The 16,948-nt window shown below is 42.7% G+C and overlaps 1 non-coding gene across 1 annotated transcript; it reads right to left on the bottom strand.

Annotated features, from left to right (window-relative positions):
* Positions 1-7,202: 7,202 nt before the first annotated feature.
* On the bottom strand, positions 7,203-7,308 carry LOC131149937 (small nucleolar RNA R71). The gene has a single exon (XR_009135329.1). It is a non-coding gene; the product is annotated as a small nucleolar RNA R71 (small nucleolar RNA).
* Between the last annotated feature and the right edge of the window lie 9,640 nt (positions 7,309-16,948).

Here is a 16,948-nt window from a genome sequence, read left to right as displayed (position 1 = left end):
TGGTCAAGAATGCTGAAGTTTAAATCCTAGAATTCCTTGGAGCCTTGACCAGGGCACAACCAGAGGAACATATGGGTGCAACCTGATCGATAGATATGAATTGCTCCGCAAGATTTTCTTCTAAAGTTCCCTATTTTGAATTTTAAACCTTGTAAACCCTTTTTGTTATAAAAGATAATCTTCTCTATGTCCTCAAGGCTCCCCTTTGGCCACTCTATGGTTAGTGACAGGCCTAGAGAGTCATTGGGTGCCATTTAGATTAGGATTTACTACTTTTCCTTTCAATTCCTATACTGGTTCGTGCATGGAATCGTTGAAGGACTGTGACAACTTTCATGGTCCTTGTGCTGCTGCATAGATAAATGGTTTTTTGATTGTATTCTGTATTGTTAGTGACAAACTTTCGAGTTGCAATTGAAGCCAATTTTCAATACATGTTCTTTACTGCTTTCATTTAAATACCTACACTTTACTTTCCATGCATTTTTACATCTTTGATTGTGATGAGACCCTAGGGTAAAGGATAGCCTAGTTAGGGATTCAATCACTTATATGGATTAGGCTACAGTCCATGTATGAGATGTTCTCGTGATCGCTGTATAGAGTATACCTTGCTTCCCAATCATGCTCCAGACGATTGGTGCACCTTCACTACTCTATGCCACTCGAATAGTTCACTTGACTATTTAGCCTAATACAGATAGTTGACTGGACATAGCTAGCACACACGACTGTCTAGGCGTGATTCATGATTTGAGATCTACTTTCTAGGAGTAGTGTTAATATAGTTTTACATGCTTTCTTAGTTGTTAGAAAAATCTTTTCAAAGTATCTCTTTTTTTCCTTTTTACACAAAGTGTAGTAAACTAGGCTGGAAGTGGTTAATAACTACACTGTAGTTCCTGTGGATCGACACCCAACTTACTCACAATTCTTGGGTTGGTTAGGTTTATAAATTTTATCTTTAATAGTTAAGGACCCAAGCCTTGGCGAGCCTACCAAATTTTGGCACTGTTGTTGGGGACTCAGTTATGGTTATAAGTGAATTTCTAGTTTAGAGTGCTACTTCTTTTTTTTTTTTTCTTTTTTTTCTTTTTTTTGTTTAATACTCTGAAGGCTTGATTGTGTGATGTATGTGTGTATGCTGGGTTTGTGCTCTTTGGATCCTGAGTTAGTTCCTATAGACCCGAAGATTGAGAGATCCCGTAGGTCAATTAGGAAATCTACCTCTAGTCTCGAATTAGGCGAGTCATCTGAATCTAAATTCATAGCTGAACGTAATGCTAGTCATGCCTTTCAAAACCCAGAACCCCAAGCTCCTCGCCAACCTATGGTGGAGGAGCAACCTCTTTGGCATCTTAAAGCCTACTTCACACTCAACACATACACTTCACCGTCTTGTATCCAATTTCTGGATGTCGATGTGGCACATTTTGAGATTAAGACTTCCATCATCTCAATGCTTCCCAATTACTATGGGAATTCGATTGAAAATCCCTACAAGCATCTTGATGAATTTCTCAAAATTTGTTCCACCATGTGTACACATAACTTTGGTGATGACACCCTCTAATTAAGGCTTTTCCTATTCTCTCTGAAGGACAAGGCCAAGTATTGGCTGAATTCCTTAGAGCCAAACTCGGTGACCAGCTAGGCCACCATGCAACACGAGTTCTTGAAAAAGTACTTCTCCATTTGAAAGACTAACCAACTGAGGAAGGTCATCACTAGTTTCTCACAATTGGATGAGAAAAAATTTTTCTAGACTTAGTAGCGCTTTAGGGACCTCTTGCACAGAAGCCCACATCACCAAGTCCCTAAGTGGCAATTAGTTCATACCTTTTATGAAGGGCTAGCTGAGCGAGACCGGTCCAATGTAGATGCATCTTGTGGAGGTACTTTCCTCAGAAAACACAAGAATGAGGCATGGGCTCTCTATGAGAACCTAGCCTAGAATTCTTAGCAGCATGTTGTTGCTGTTCGTAGTCCATACCAAAATTCCTCTTCAAATCCTAAGGGTGTCTATCAGTTAGCCATGGGCCATGACATTGCACTTACCTTGCACACCATCGTGAAAAAGATATATCAGTTATTGTCCTTAGGATAGCAACCTCAGCATGTGGCGTGTGCAGAGGTGTGTGTCATTTGTTCTAATCCTTCTCTTACATGTTATAATTGCCCCCATGTGCCTTCCATGCCTAAGTTTGTGTAGAAGGAATTTAAGGCCACCCATAATTGGTACAACAGGCTATCCAATTACCCATATTCAAACAAGTACAATCATGGGTAGTATAACACCCTAACTTCTCCTAGAGGTCACAAGCTTTAGGTTTCCAATTCCAAATACATCAACAATCACGCACTACTCCAACTCCTCGCCCATTGCAAAATTCCAAAAATCCTCCCATGTCTGCCCCTAGACCTTCATCTTATCAGCAACCATCTCCTCCTCATCCCCAATACGATAGATCTTTTGATGAGATGGGGTTAAAAGCCCTCAAGGGCATTAAGGCTGATAACCAAGTGGATAAAAAATTACTCTACTCTCACTCCCAATCCATTGCCAAACTAAAAGCCACCATGGGTCAAGTAGTTACCTCTTTGAGTAGGAGAAATGAGGGTAAGTTTCCAAATTAGCCTCCAGTGAACCCTAAAGGTCAATATGGGGTAGAATGTGAATTGGTTGCTGGTCCTTCTTCATATCATAAGTAAGCCCAGGTTGTAACCATTCTTTGAAGTGCCTACTTATGCTAAGTTTCTTAAGGATTTGTTCACCCAAAAGTGCAAATCTAAGGTGCACTTGAACAAAAGAGTCAGGTTGACTGAGAATGTGAGCTCAATTCTTCTAGGTTCTATTCCCCCCAAATTTAAGGACCCCAGTGCTACGACCATCGCATGTTTAATTGCAAATTGCACCATTGATAGGGCCCTCTTAGATTTGGGAGCGAATGTGAACCTACTTCATTACTCGATCTACAAAAAATTTGGTTTAGGAGAGCTGAAGCCCACCTTGGTCAGCTTGAGTTTTGCCAATCGATTTGTAAAAAGACCTCGGGGTGTTACAGAGTATGTCTTGGTAAAGGTTAATAGGTTTTATTACCTAGTTGATTTTAATGTCTTAGACATGGAACCTACCAACCCAACCAAGAAATAGATTCTGGTCCTTCTGGGTCAACCATTCCTAGCTACGACTAATGCATGTATCTAGTGTAGGACCAATGTTATAAAGATATCCCTCAGCAACATGCAGCTCCGGCTAAATGTGTTTCAAACCTCCCAGTACCCATCCCAAAGCAATCTAGTTAAGGATGTAGATATGATTGATGAGGGTGTTGATCAGGTTTCCCCTTCGACTCTTTTGAGTAATTCCTTTGAGACTAGGCCTATATTTGATCAGCCTTTTGATTTAGGATTATAGGACCCATGTCTACATATCTTTGCTTCTTATGAATAAACCTCTAGCGTAGAAAGAAGACCTTGGAAATCTAAGTTTGAAAATTTTCATACTCTTTTTAGCGTTCTAGCACGTCCTTCCATCAAGGCCCCACCATCACTTGGGTTAAAGCCTCTACCAACTTCTCCTAAGTATGTCTTTTTAGGCCCCCAAGAGACCCTTCCCGTCATCATATCAGTTGGCTTGGATAGTTCGCAGGAGTCTAGGTTCATCCATGTCTTAAGGAATATATGATAGTCATAGGGTGGTTGGTGGCACCTTAGGGGTATAGATCAATCCTTCTGTATGCATCAAATTCACCTCGAGCCGAATGCTAAGCTTATTTATGGGATGCAGAGGAGGTTAAAACCCAATATGAAGGATGTGGTATTGAAGGAAGTGGTCAAACTCCTAGATGCTGGGATCATATTTCCTATTTTTGATAGCGAGTTTGTGATCCCCACGCAAATGGTCCTCAAGAAATCTGGGATCACAATGTTGAAAATGAGAAGGGTGAAGGTATCCCCACTCGCATCACTAGCGGGTGGCATGTGTGCATTGATTATCGAAAACTTAATAACCTTATCTGAAATGACCACTTCCCATTACCATTCATAGATCAAATCCTAGAGAGGCTAGCGGGACATAATTTTTTAGAGGAATTGCATAATCCCCAAAGGGCGGGGGGTGAATTGGAATTTTGAAAACTGCTGTGGATTAATTAAACTGATTCACCAACAATATCCCAATCAAAATTTATGCGTGTATGTAAAAATAATCACAACAATATAAGCAATCATACATATGCAAAAATTTAAATAAGAAGAGAGAGAGAGAGAGAGAGAGAGAGAGAGAGAGAGAGAGAGAGAGAGAGAGAGAGAGAGAAAGAGAAGGAGATTTTTAACGAGGTTCAGAAAATCCTGCATACGTCCTCACCTTGGGCAAACCCCCTCAAGGATTCCACTAACCTACTCCCTTAACTGGGTGGAGGAAAACCGTTACACACTCTTTCAAATAGGATGGAGCCCTCCTCTCCAAAAGATACCCCACACTTGGTACTATTAACAATCCGAACCGTATACCACTCCTTCAATAGGGTAGAGCCCCCCTCTCTGAGTGATGTATCCTCAGTCAGTATGGATCACACCGTATACCACACCTTTTAGGCAGAGCCACCTCTCTAAGTGATGTACCCTCACTTAGCAAGGTTCACAACCCGAACCGCCAAGGGCTTGTTTTTGAAAATAATTTTTTGTACAACCAAATACTCCTTTAAGAGTTGATTTGTACAATTTAAAACTATATGCACTCTCAAATGATATATTAAATGAAGCTCAACAGAGTTAGGGTTGTTGACTCTATGAGTCCAATCTCGTTTTGATTATGACAAATCACTTTGTATCTTACCTGTCCACTGAGAATTTGAATAGTATTAACTCTTAGCATGCACGGATGGTAAGGACATGATGAGTCCCTAAAATGCATGATTTTATACCTTCATCTACCTTTGTTTACCGTTACTTTATTATGTAATTACCCATTGTTATCATTGTTCGAAGCTATGCAAGTTTTTTTGGTCTTTTTAGGAAAAATAGGTTAAAACCAAGGAAATAGGCATACGAGAAGCTAAAGGAGAATTTGGAGTTCAAAAAGCTCAATTTAGATGTTTAGCCAAGTTCCTAAATCCTTAGATCACCAAGAGAGAAGAATACTATGTTCGACCAAGTGGTGTGACTAGCAACACAAAGGGCGACTATATCATCATCTGCAGACTCTCAAGTTTCAGAGTGAAGAAGAATTGCAGCAAGGATCGACCAAGTCTTCGACCAAGTGACTCTTAAGGGGCAACCACATCGAGATACTAAAGTATATGGAAGCCAAAACTACCGAGACTATCGAAAAAGTGTTCGACCATCGAGAACGTGAGGGGCGACTATGTCGAGTTCTTGAGATTTCTTTAAGTTCGAGATATAGCAAGTCTTGACCACCAACTAGACTAGCAAGCCTATGGAGCGACTTAGTCAACAGTACTGAAGATTCAAATCCCTAATTTCCCACGTGTCTTGACCAGGGTGCAAACAAGGGAAGTATGGGAGCGACTTGGTCGACAGTGATGATCTTTTGCACGAGATTTGCTGCAAACTTTCCTAAATAGAAAATCAAACCTTGTAAACCCTAGAGCCTATAAATATTCGCTACGAATATGAGCTCTGGGTTCCTCTTTGGCCACTCTTAGGTTAGTGACAGACTTAAGAAGTCATCGAGAGCCATTTAGATTAAGAGTAGTGTAGTTTTCAATACTTGTTTTAGACTGTGCAAGAAGTGTTCGACGGCCTGTGACAACCGCCAAAGCTCTAGCGCTTTCTGCATAGATTAGATGATCATTCAATTGTATGGATAGTTGTAGTGACAGACAATTCAAAGACAAAGGATTGATCTTTTTACTTGCTTTCTCTTTATAACTTTCATTTACATGCTTTACTTTACTACTTTTGATTTACTGTTTTGATGATTGATGAAGGCTACATATAAAGATAAGCACCACTACAGTTTCAGCCAGGTAAAAGTAGTTGGCTACAGATCCATGGAGGTGTTGGTGTAATCATTAAGACAGGGTATACTTCGGTTCTTGACCATGCTCCGGACAGTTGGTGCACCCTTGCTACCCTGTGCCCTCGAATGACCCTCTCCCGCTTTGGCCTAAGAATCTCAGGTTAGTACTGTTATGTATATCTGGTTGTACGTAGTCAAAGGCATGGAGTCCAGCGTATGATTCATATCTAAGCATTGCTTTGTAGGAGTAGAGTTAAGTTAGATTTTACATGGTTTCATTTATCAACTTTCCAGTAGTTGGTAGAAAACACTCATTGCAAAATACCATCTTTTTCACTTTCTTTTACATGAGGTAACAATAGACTAATTAAGAGAAGGTTTATAACTGCACGGTTTAGTCCCTATGGGTCGACACCCGACTTCCCACTTTCTACTAAACCTAGGATTGTTAGGTAGTATAAATATTATTTTTGGTAGTTAAGGACCCAAGCCTTGGCGAGCCAACCAAATTTTGGCACCGTTGCTGAGGACTAGGGTACAGTTGTTAGCCAATTTCTCATTTAGTATATTATTGCTTTGTATATAGTTTTATTTTTCTTCTTTGTTTATATATTGAAGTCTTGAATCTCTGTGCTTAAATTATGTATGTTTTGTTTGCATTCTTTGGACTCAGATTTGATTCCCACAGACCCTAAGATTGAGAAATCTCGTAGGTCCCTTAGAAAGCCAACCTTGAGTCTTGAGTTTGATGAGTTGTCTAAGCCTAAAGTTACGGCCGAACAAAACCCACCAGTTGCTGTTGATCAAATCCCAAAACACCAAGCTCCCTACCTACCTATGGTGGGAGAGCAACAACTTCGACCTCTTAAGGACTACCTTGTGCCTAATGCATATACCTCGCTATCTTGCATTTGATTCCCAGATGTTCAAGCGGCACAATTCGAGATAAAGACTTCTATCATCTCAATGCTACCCACTTTCTATGGGAACTCCATTGAAAATCCTTACCAGCATCTAGATGAATTCTTTGAAATTTGCTCCACCATCCGCATACTCAATTTTAGTGATGATGCGCTCTATCTTAGGTTCTTTCTGTTCCCTCTGAAGGATATGGCCAGCTATTGGCTGACATTGTTAGATCCAAACTCAGTGGCCAACTGGGCCACTATGCAGCACAAATTCTTAAAGAAGTACTACCCAATTGGGAAGACTAACCAACTTTGGAGAGCTATCACAAGTTTCACACAGATGGATGGGGAACTCTTTTTCGAGACTTGGGAGCACTTTAGGGACTTTCTCCGTAAATGTCCACATCATTAGGTCCCAAAGTGGCAATTAGTCCAAAACTTTTATGAACGGTTAGCTGAGAGAGATAAGTCAATGGTTGATGCATCATGCAGAGGTACTTTCCTCACAAAGCACGAGCATAAGGCTTGGGTTCTCTTTGAAAACCTAGCTGAGAATTCTCAGCAGCACACCACCGCTGCTCATAAACCCCCCAACCCATCCACTTTAAAACATAAGGGAGTTTATGAGTTGACCTCGAGCCACAACCTAGAACCTACCCTACACACAATCATTCAAAAGCTAGATCAGTTATCGTCTTTAGGACAACAACTACAACATATAGTGTGTGCAAAGGTGTGTGCCATCTACTTATACCCTTCACACACTTGTCATGATTACCCACACGCATTTTCCTAGTCTGAGCTTATATGGGAGGAAGTGAAGGCCACCCGCAACTCGTATGATAGGCCGTCGAATGACCCTTATTCCAACACATACAATCCTAGGTGGAAATAACTTCCTAACTTCTCCTGCAGGTCACAAGCTCAGGGATTTCAAGCCTAAAGACCTCAATTATTACCCAAAACTCCACATCCTCGTCCGTATCAGAATGCCTAAAATTCTCTTGTGTCCATCCTTAGACCATCTTCTTATCAGGTACCACCCTCTCCTCCACCTAAATATGATTATTTTAAGGAAACGGTGCTAAAAACCCTATAGGGCATTGAATCCGATCACCAAGTAAATCGAAAATTACTTCACTCTCACTCCTAGTCTATAGCTAAGCTGGAAGCCACTATGGGACAACTAGCTACCTCCTTGAGTAGGAGAGATAATGGTAAATTGCTTAGTCAGTCTTCAATGAACCCTAAGGGCCAGTATGGGGTAGAATGTGATCTAGCTGCAGGAACTTCATCATATAATGTGCACGCCTAAGCGGTAACCACTCCCCAGAGTGGTAGGGAGATAAACAACAGGGTTAGGAAGAAAATAAATCAAGAAAAGGGTAAGGAGAAGAAGAAGGATGAGCCTATAGAAGAATTATGTGAACCCCTTTAATTCTCCTAGTTCGGTAGCTGAGATTGAGACACCTACCCCCTCAAAGAATGGACCACTTCCTCATTATATTCCTGTAGCTCCTTACCCCGTAAATCTTTAGGCGCCCTTTAAATCTAAGAAGGAGAACACTACTGAGTCCATCATGGACACATTTAGGTAGGTTAAGGTCAACATTCCTCTCTTACACGCTATTAAACAAGTATGTGTAAATGCCAAGTTCCTTAACGACCTGTGCAAGCAAAAGCGTAAATCGCGGGTGCGTATGAACAAATAAGTGCAGATGACTGAGCATGTGAGCTCAGTAGTACTTGCTCACCTTGACTTTTGCTGACTCATCAATAAAAAAACCTTGGGGTGTGATAGAGGACGTCTTGGTCAAGGTCGAAGACTTTTACTTTCCTGTTGACTTCATAGTCTTGGATATAGAACATGCCAACTCGACTAAGAATTATACCCCTGTCCTATTAGGCCAACCATTCATAGCCATGGCCAACTCCTGTATTCAATGTAGACCAAGGATTATAGATGTATCTTTTAGAAACATGCAGCTCAGGCTAAATGTATTCCATGCGTCTCAACATCCACTCGATGACATCCAAGTTGTGGATGTAGACATGATAGATGAATGTGTTGAAGAAGTGACTCCCTCCATTCTATGGAGGCATCCTCTAGAGGATACATTTAAGCCTAAGAACCCCTCTCCATTCGACCTGGAGGACCCATGCAAACAAATTTTTGCAATCCATTACTCAGCCTCTAGTCTAAAGGGTTGGCTATGGGTAAGTAAGACATGGTTCAACAAAGACATGGAGGAAGAAAACTCTCTTTCCAAACTAGGGTGAGTTCGACGTGTGCTTCAACTGAGTCTGGTTGAAGACAATAAACTTAGCGCTCCCGAGAGGCAACCCGAGTATTTTCTTTTCCTTTTGAGTCATTAGGGTGTACATAGTAGTGGAAATAAGTTCTAAAGTCTTTAGGGTAAGTTTAGAATAGAATAGTTGGGGATGCAACTAGGCAGCGACCAGCACGCCATAGTGCGACCTGTCATCTTGTTGCAATTCTTTGAACTTGTAAGAAATTGAGAGGCTCAACCATGCCCGCGACCAGCACAATGGTGGGTGCGACCTAGTTAATAGCTAACAATCCTGATTAAGTGGAGGGGAGCAACCAAGCGCATCCAGAGTAACGAATGGAGCAACTTGGTCGTGAAAAATAAAAGGTTGTTTAAAACCCTTTTTTCCTCGCAATCTTTCAACTTCCAAAGTCTACTCTCCCGGTAGATCTTCATTGCCCCTACTTTGGACTTTGTCGTCCGAGGTTAATCTGCCTCCTCGAATCACCAACGACCCTCTAGCCACCACTCTGGCAAGTCCTAACACTGGCGAAACTCTTCCTTGGGCACAACTTCTGTTCGGTGACACATAGGGATTTTGGGTAAGTGGCCCTTCATCCGTTCAGTCTCCCTGCATTTCATTTCCTTGTCAATCCACCCGCTCCCCATTTCCCCAAGAATGCTTCGCCATCAAAAATCTACGGTTGCATCCAACCAACCCCAATCGTCTCAGGCCCCCACTGTCACTCCCCAAACCCCGAAATGGGACCCAAGGGTGAGAATATAATCTAACATGTCCCTGTATCTATTAAAACATCCAAAGATACAGTACAATTGATGAGGGTCCAACCCCGTGGGTTTCCCATGCACCTTAAACACATCCAATCACGAACATATACGCAATAGAAAAAGGTCAACTATATACACATATGCAGTACCATACCAGAGTTTATACATGATCAAAACATGGCTCTATCAAAACGTACAAGTTGGGTGCCCAAATACATCTCAAAATGGCAACCCAACAAAATACAGTCCTAGCACTTACCCAAGCGCTAAGTACAGTACACCGGCCACTACGCTCCCAACACCAAGACGCTAGTTCTGGTTACTCGAAGGACCTGAAAAAATGTACGTACAACAGGGGTGAGACACCTCTCAGTAAGGAAGAACACAGGTTATATCGGTGTGTAGCATTTGAGTGTTATCATGATACACTAATATGCATAGATCAACATTCAAAACAATCAAAACAGTTCCAGTATTTTCACAAACCAAGCAATACAATCTGGTGTCCTCACACCCTTCGGCTCGAAGCCAGACTATCTAGTGGTATTTCACACCCTTTTCGTAAAAATCGGTGATTTGGTGGTATTTCACACCCTTCGGCCAATGCCGGTGCCCCCGGTAACCTGGCATAACATCAACATTGAACCGGTATAGATTTGGTGTTCGCACACCCTTCGACCAATGCCGGCCAATCTAGTGGTATTGTGCACTCTTTGGCAAAAGCCGGATTTTCAAACCTAGAACAATTCGGAACCCCGTTCCTATTTAACCAAAATACAACATATGCATGCTCATATAACCAAACAAACCACACCCATTTGGTAATCTAAATCATGGTTTTCCAAGAAAATACAGTTTAAACAAGTCAAGGCACAGCTATCCCAATATCACAGTATAAATCAACATATACCCATGGTTTTCAACAAAACCAGGGATGCAGCCCGTCGCCCCCTTTTCCCAAAACTGTAATAATGAAAAACCCATAGTTTTCCCCATTAGATCCCCCCAATTGACTAGCCAAAACACACAAAGGACTGTGGACCACAGTTCCACTGAGTCCTATTTAAAAAATAACCGATATAAACACAGTTCCCTTTACCTTTTCCCCGAAAAGAAAATCCCAAACTCCAAGGCCCCTAAATAGCAAACCGAGTTCTAAAACCTACATATCACAGTACAGAATATACTCATGACACTGTTACCTACAAAACTACTAGATCGGAAATGAAAACCGAGTCTTACCTCAATTTTTCACCAAAACCCAAAAATCTCCGAAATGAGATTCCGATCCGTAGAAATTGTAGAGAATCCTTCCACGATCCTCGTGGTAACTTCAGATTTCCGATTCCAGTAACGATCGGTGAAGAAATCTAGAGAGAGAGAGAGTAGGGAGAGTTTTAGAGAGAGAGAGAGACAGATATGTTTCGAGTTTCTTAATGAGGAAGTAAAGGAAAATGATATTTATAGTCCTTTGACCCGGGTAACTTCGTCGATGAAATGGTGTTCTCATCGACGAATCTTTCACTGACATCGTTGACGAATCGACGAATCGATGGCTTCATCGACGAATCCTAATATTTACAATTTTTGAAACTCCTCGGCTTCTCCTCGTCGACGAGCCTCTGAATTTTGTCAATGAGAAGAACAAAGGCTTCGTCGATGAAATCTGGCTTCATCGATGAAATCTGCCAAATTCCCAATTTGCCCCTCTCTTATTTATTCAAACCCATTTATCACGGTTCGGGTTCTTACAATCCCCCCTCCTTACAAAAATTTTGTCCTCGAAATTTGCCATTTCTCATTCACAAACTCATTCATACAATCGAATACATAGACACAACTCTAGAGAAAACTGGCGACTACTACAACACAGTCCCATCGTACACATACCCCTACATACCCTCACTTATGGCGGAGGAATACCGTGGTTACATATACAACTGTCTCAGGAGTTCACAATACACACATACTCCCGACAACTAACCACCTATCCCAACCCATAGTAGGATCATGTACAAGTGCTCAAAATAACTATGGATACTTCCGGTGTATCTCTGTTTCCAGTTCCCAAGAAGCTTCCTCAACCTTATGGTTTTGCCACAATACCTTCACTAATGGTATCTCTTTGGTACGAATCTTCTGAATTTTATGGTCCAGAACCTGAATAGGTATCTCCTCATATGCTAAAGTATCCCCAATTTCCAACTTATCATGGCTAATAACATGTGAAGGATCTAACAAATACCTCCTCAACATGGATATGTGAAACACATCGTGGACCCTCGAAAGTGCTGGAGGTAATGCAACTCTGTAGGCTACCAGACCCACTTGCTCAAGTACCTCGAATGGTCCGATATACCTCAGGCTCAGCTTGCCCTTCTTCCCAAATCTCATAACCCATTTCATCAGAACGATACGCAGAAATACCTTACCTCCCACTTCGAACTCTAACTCACGGCGGCAAATATCTGCGTAACTCTTCTACCGACTCTAAGATGATCTAATCCTCTCCTGGATCAAACCCACCTTCTATAACGCTTGCTACGCGAGTTCAGGTCCTAACACCTAACATTCACTAACCTCATCCCAACACAAAGGAGATCGACACCTTCGACCATACAAAGCCTCGAACGGGGCCATCCCAATACTAGACTGGAAGTTGTTGTTTAAGCGAACTCTACAAGTGGCATAAACTGTATCAAGCTACCACCAAAGTCTAACACACAAGCTCGCAACATATCTTCCAATATCTGTATCATCCTCTCTGATTGTCCATCAATCTGGGGTGGAACGCTGTACTGAAAGTAAGCTTCATCCCCAATGCCTCCTGTAAGCTCGTCCAGAATCGAGAAGTAAACCTCGGATCTCCATCTGACACAATGGACATCGGTACTCCGTGCATTCTCACAATCTCCTGCATGTACAACTCTGCTGGCCTACTCAAAGGATAGCCAACTTTCATCGGTATGAAATAAGTAGATTTCGTCAATCTATCCACGATCACCCAAATAGCATTCTGCCCGTGAAGCGCTGGCGGCAATTTGATTACAAAATCCATGGAAATATTCTCCCATTTCCACATCGGAATAGGCAAAGGCTGAACCGGCCCTGCTTACCTTTGATGTTCAGTTTCACCTGCTGACACATCAGACATTGCTCCACAAACTGAGCAATCTACCTGTTCATACCAGACCACCAGAAGGTCTCGCACAGGTCTCAATACATCTTCATACAACTAGGATGTATCGTATACACAAAATGATGTGCATCCTCTAGAATCGTCCTTCTGATCTCATCATCATTCGGAACACATAATCTGGTCCCAAACCTCAACACACCTCCCTCAAAGATGTTAAACTCTATAGCTAGTCCCTGTTGTACCTTTTCCATAACCTCTGCCAACTTTGCATCACTAGCCTGCACGACTTTTACCTGCTCAAATAAGGTCAGTTGGACCACCAAACCCGCAAGATAAGCATGATGATCACCAACCACCAACTCTATACCTGAACTCTCCAAATCTCGTCTGATGTGACACTGAGTTACAACCGCAGATACAGTCGTATGCCTTGACTTCCGAATCAACGCATCAGCCACCACTTTAGCCTTCTCTGGGTGATAACTGATCGTGCAATCATAATCTTTAATCAATTCAAGCCACCGCCTATGCCTCATGTTCAACTCCTTCTGTGTGAAGAAATACCTGAGACTTTTATGGTCAGTGAAGATTTCACACTGCACCCCGTACAGATAATGTCGCCAAATCTTCAGTGCATATACCACAGCAGCCAATTCCAAATCATGTGTAGGGTAATTCTTCTCATATTCTTTCAACTGTCGAGAAGCATATGCCACTACCTTACCCTGCTGCATGAGCACACATCCCAGACCTTTCAGAGACGCGTCACTATAAATCACAAACCTACCATCCCCCGAAGGAATGGTCAACACTGGAGCAATAACCAACCGGTGCTTTAATTCCTGAAAGCGCTGCTCGCAATCACTGGCCCACTCAAATTGCACTCCTTTCCTAGTCAATTGTGTCAGAGGTCTAGACAGTCTAGGGAAACCCTCTACGAACCGACGATAGTAACCCTCCAGTCCTAGAAAACTCCGAACCTCCTGCACATTCTTCGGCCTTACCCAGTCAACCACAGCTTCAATGTTACTAGGATCAACTGATATACCATCCCTAGTAACCACATGGCCTAAGAACGTAATCTGACTTAACTAGAACTCACACTTCTTCAGCTTAGCATATAGCTTCTTCTCTCATAGAATCTGTAACACTAACCTCAAATGTTCCACATGCTCTTTCGTACTCCTTGAGTATACCAGAATGTCATCAATAAATACCACCACGAATCGATCTAGGTACTTATGGAAAACCCTGTTCATCAAATCCATGAACACCATCGGAGCATTCGTCAACCCAAATGGCATGACTAAGAACTCATAGTGGTCATATCTGGTTTGGAAAGCAGTTTTCGCTACATCCTCCGCTCTAACCTTCACTTGATGGTATCCTGACCGCAAGTCAATCTTTGAAAAGACCCGCGTCCCCTGCAACTGGTCAAAGAGATCATCAACATGAGGTAAAGGATAGCGATTCTTTACAGTTACCTTATTAATCTCCCGGTAATCAATGCACATCCGCATCAACCCGTCCTTCTTCTTCACAAACAGTACTGGAGCTCTCTATGGTGAAACACTAGGTCGAATGAATCCCCTGTCTAGTAGTTCCTGTAACTACTCCTTCAACTCCTGAAGTTCTGTTGGAGCCATCCGGTATGGAGCTTTAGAGATCGGTGCCTTACCGGGCAGCAACTCTATCGCAAACTCCACCTCACGATCTTGAGGTAAGCTGGGTAAATCATCTGGAAACACATCCAGGAGCTCGCTGACTACCCGAATGTCCTTGAGTCTCAACTTATCCCACGACGGTTCCTTTATACAAGCTAGGTACCCCTGACATCCGTCCAAGAGTAGCCTCGTCGCCTGTAGCACCAACAGAATCTATGGCATTGACCACACACACGATCCCACGAATTCATACTCCTACTCCCAGGAGGTTTGAAAACTACCACCTTCCTACGACAGTCGATCACGGCATAATTGGAGAACAACCAATCCATCCCCATAATGACATCGAACCTCAACATGTCGTATACCACAAGATTCACCACTAGCAGCTTCTCCTGAATTTCCACTGGGCAGTCTACCAACATCCTCCTACAGAAAGATACACTCCCAGATGGCGTAGTAACAGATAACACCTCATTCATGTCTCAGGTCTCAACCCCACACCATCCCACAAAATTCATAGATACAAAAGAATGGGTTGCACCCGAATCAAACAGAACAGAAGCTTTATTCGAAAGCAATAATAAGGTACCTGTCACCACGTTACCTGCATGCTCAGTGTCTGCTGGAGTAAGAGAGTATCCTCTAGCCGGAGCTGTATTGGTCTAAATGATTCCCTGAAGTATCTAGTTGCTCCCTCGGCTCCCACTAATTGTAGGCACATCTCGCTTCGGTGCACGACAATCATAAAACATGTGACTTGGCTGGCCACAGTTATAGCAGTTACCTCTAAATGACTGGCACTCACCCTCGTTCCATTTGTGGCATTTGGCACAATGTCCACGAGTCTGGCTCCCCTGAGAATCCTGGCGCTTAGTATTCTAGCAGTAACTCGAGCCCTTGCTCCTCTTCTTCCACAATCCCTGACAAGATCCTGTAGGAAAACCAAAAGGTACTGTCCTCTTCCTTGATTTATGATCTGCCTTATCCTCTCGAATACCAGTCTTAATCACCGTGGCTTTATCCACCAACACCGAGAACTTGTGGATCTGAAGCATACCCACCAGTCTGCGGATATCCTTCCTCAAACCCTTCTCCAACCTCCGAGTCTTCTCATACTCACTCGAGATCATACATGGTGCAAAGCTGGACAACTCTATGTATCAAGCCGCATACCCCTACACCGTCAAACTCCCCTGAGTCAGCGCAGAAAACTCATATGCCTTTACATCACGTATTGAAGTTGGGAAGTATCTTTCAAAGAACACCTCCTTGAATCGGCTCCACGTCATCTCCTCAAAACCAGCTCTCTACTTCTCCAACAAATTCATTTCAGTCCACCATCAACCCGCCTCCCCAGATAGCTAGAAGGTGGCATAAACGACTCGCTGCCTATCTATGCAGTGTAGAACCTCCAAGATCCTCTTAGTCTTCTCCACCCAATCCTCTACTATCGTCGGGTTAGGTCCTCCAGAGAATGTCGAAGGATGCATGCATGTGAACCTCTCAATGGTGCACCCCGCAGCAGTAGGAGAGCGCTTGCGTCTCCTCACACTCCGCCCGATCTCCCGTAACACCTGCCTCGTCAAACCTCGAGGGACAGAAGGAGACTCATCACTCGCAGTCTCCTCAGAGCCACTTCCTTGGTCATTATCCTTGGGCTCCATGCTGCAACACAATAGGAATCTATCAGTATCCCTACAACGCTTACAGTTAACACAATGATCTACACTAATCGTGTTAACCACTCCCAGCCAGGTCTAGGTCTGTGCTATCACACCGACACGAAAGTCATCAATGATCTGCCCTGCTTTTATTGGAATCATCATCCCAGGAAAAACACGGAATACCATTGACAAATCATGGCCTAGCAACTGAACAACCCTCAGCCAACTCTACCCATGTCCACATCCTATACTCTGGTATAGTAACCTAGTTAATTCTGATACCAAGCTGTCATGCCCCAAACCCCGAAATGGGAACCAAGGGTGAAAATATAATCTAACATGTCCCTGTATCTATTAAAACATCCAAAGATACAGCTTAATGGATGAGGGTCTGACCCCGTGGGGTTCCTAGGCATCCTAAACACATCCAATCACAAAAATATACACAGCGGAAAAAGGTCATCTATATACACATATGCAGTACCATACTAGAGTCTATACAAGAGTAGAACATGGCTCTATCAA

The sequence above is a fragment of the Malania oleifera genome, chromosome 2 (genome assembly GCF_029873635.1).
Source record: "Malania oleifera isolate guangnan ecotype guangnan chromosome 2, ASM2987363v1, whole genome shotgun sequence".
Taxonomy (NCBI): domain Eukaryota; kingdom Viridiplantae; phylum Streptophyta; class Magnoliopsida; order Santalales; family Ximeniaceae; genus Malania; species Malania oleifera.
The sequence above is the reverse complement of the archived record's forward strand: the minus strand, read 5'-3'. Positions and strand labels throughout refer to the sequence as shown.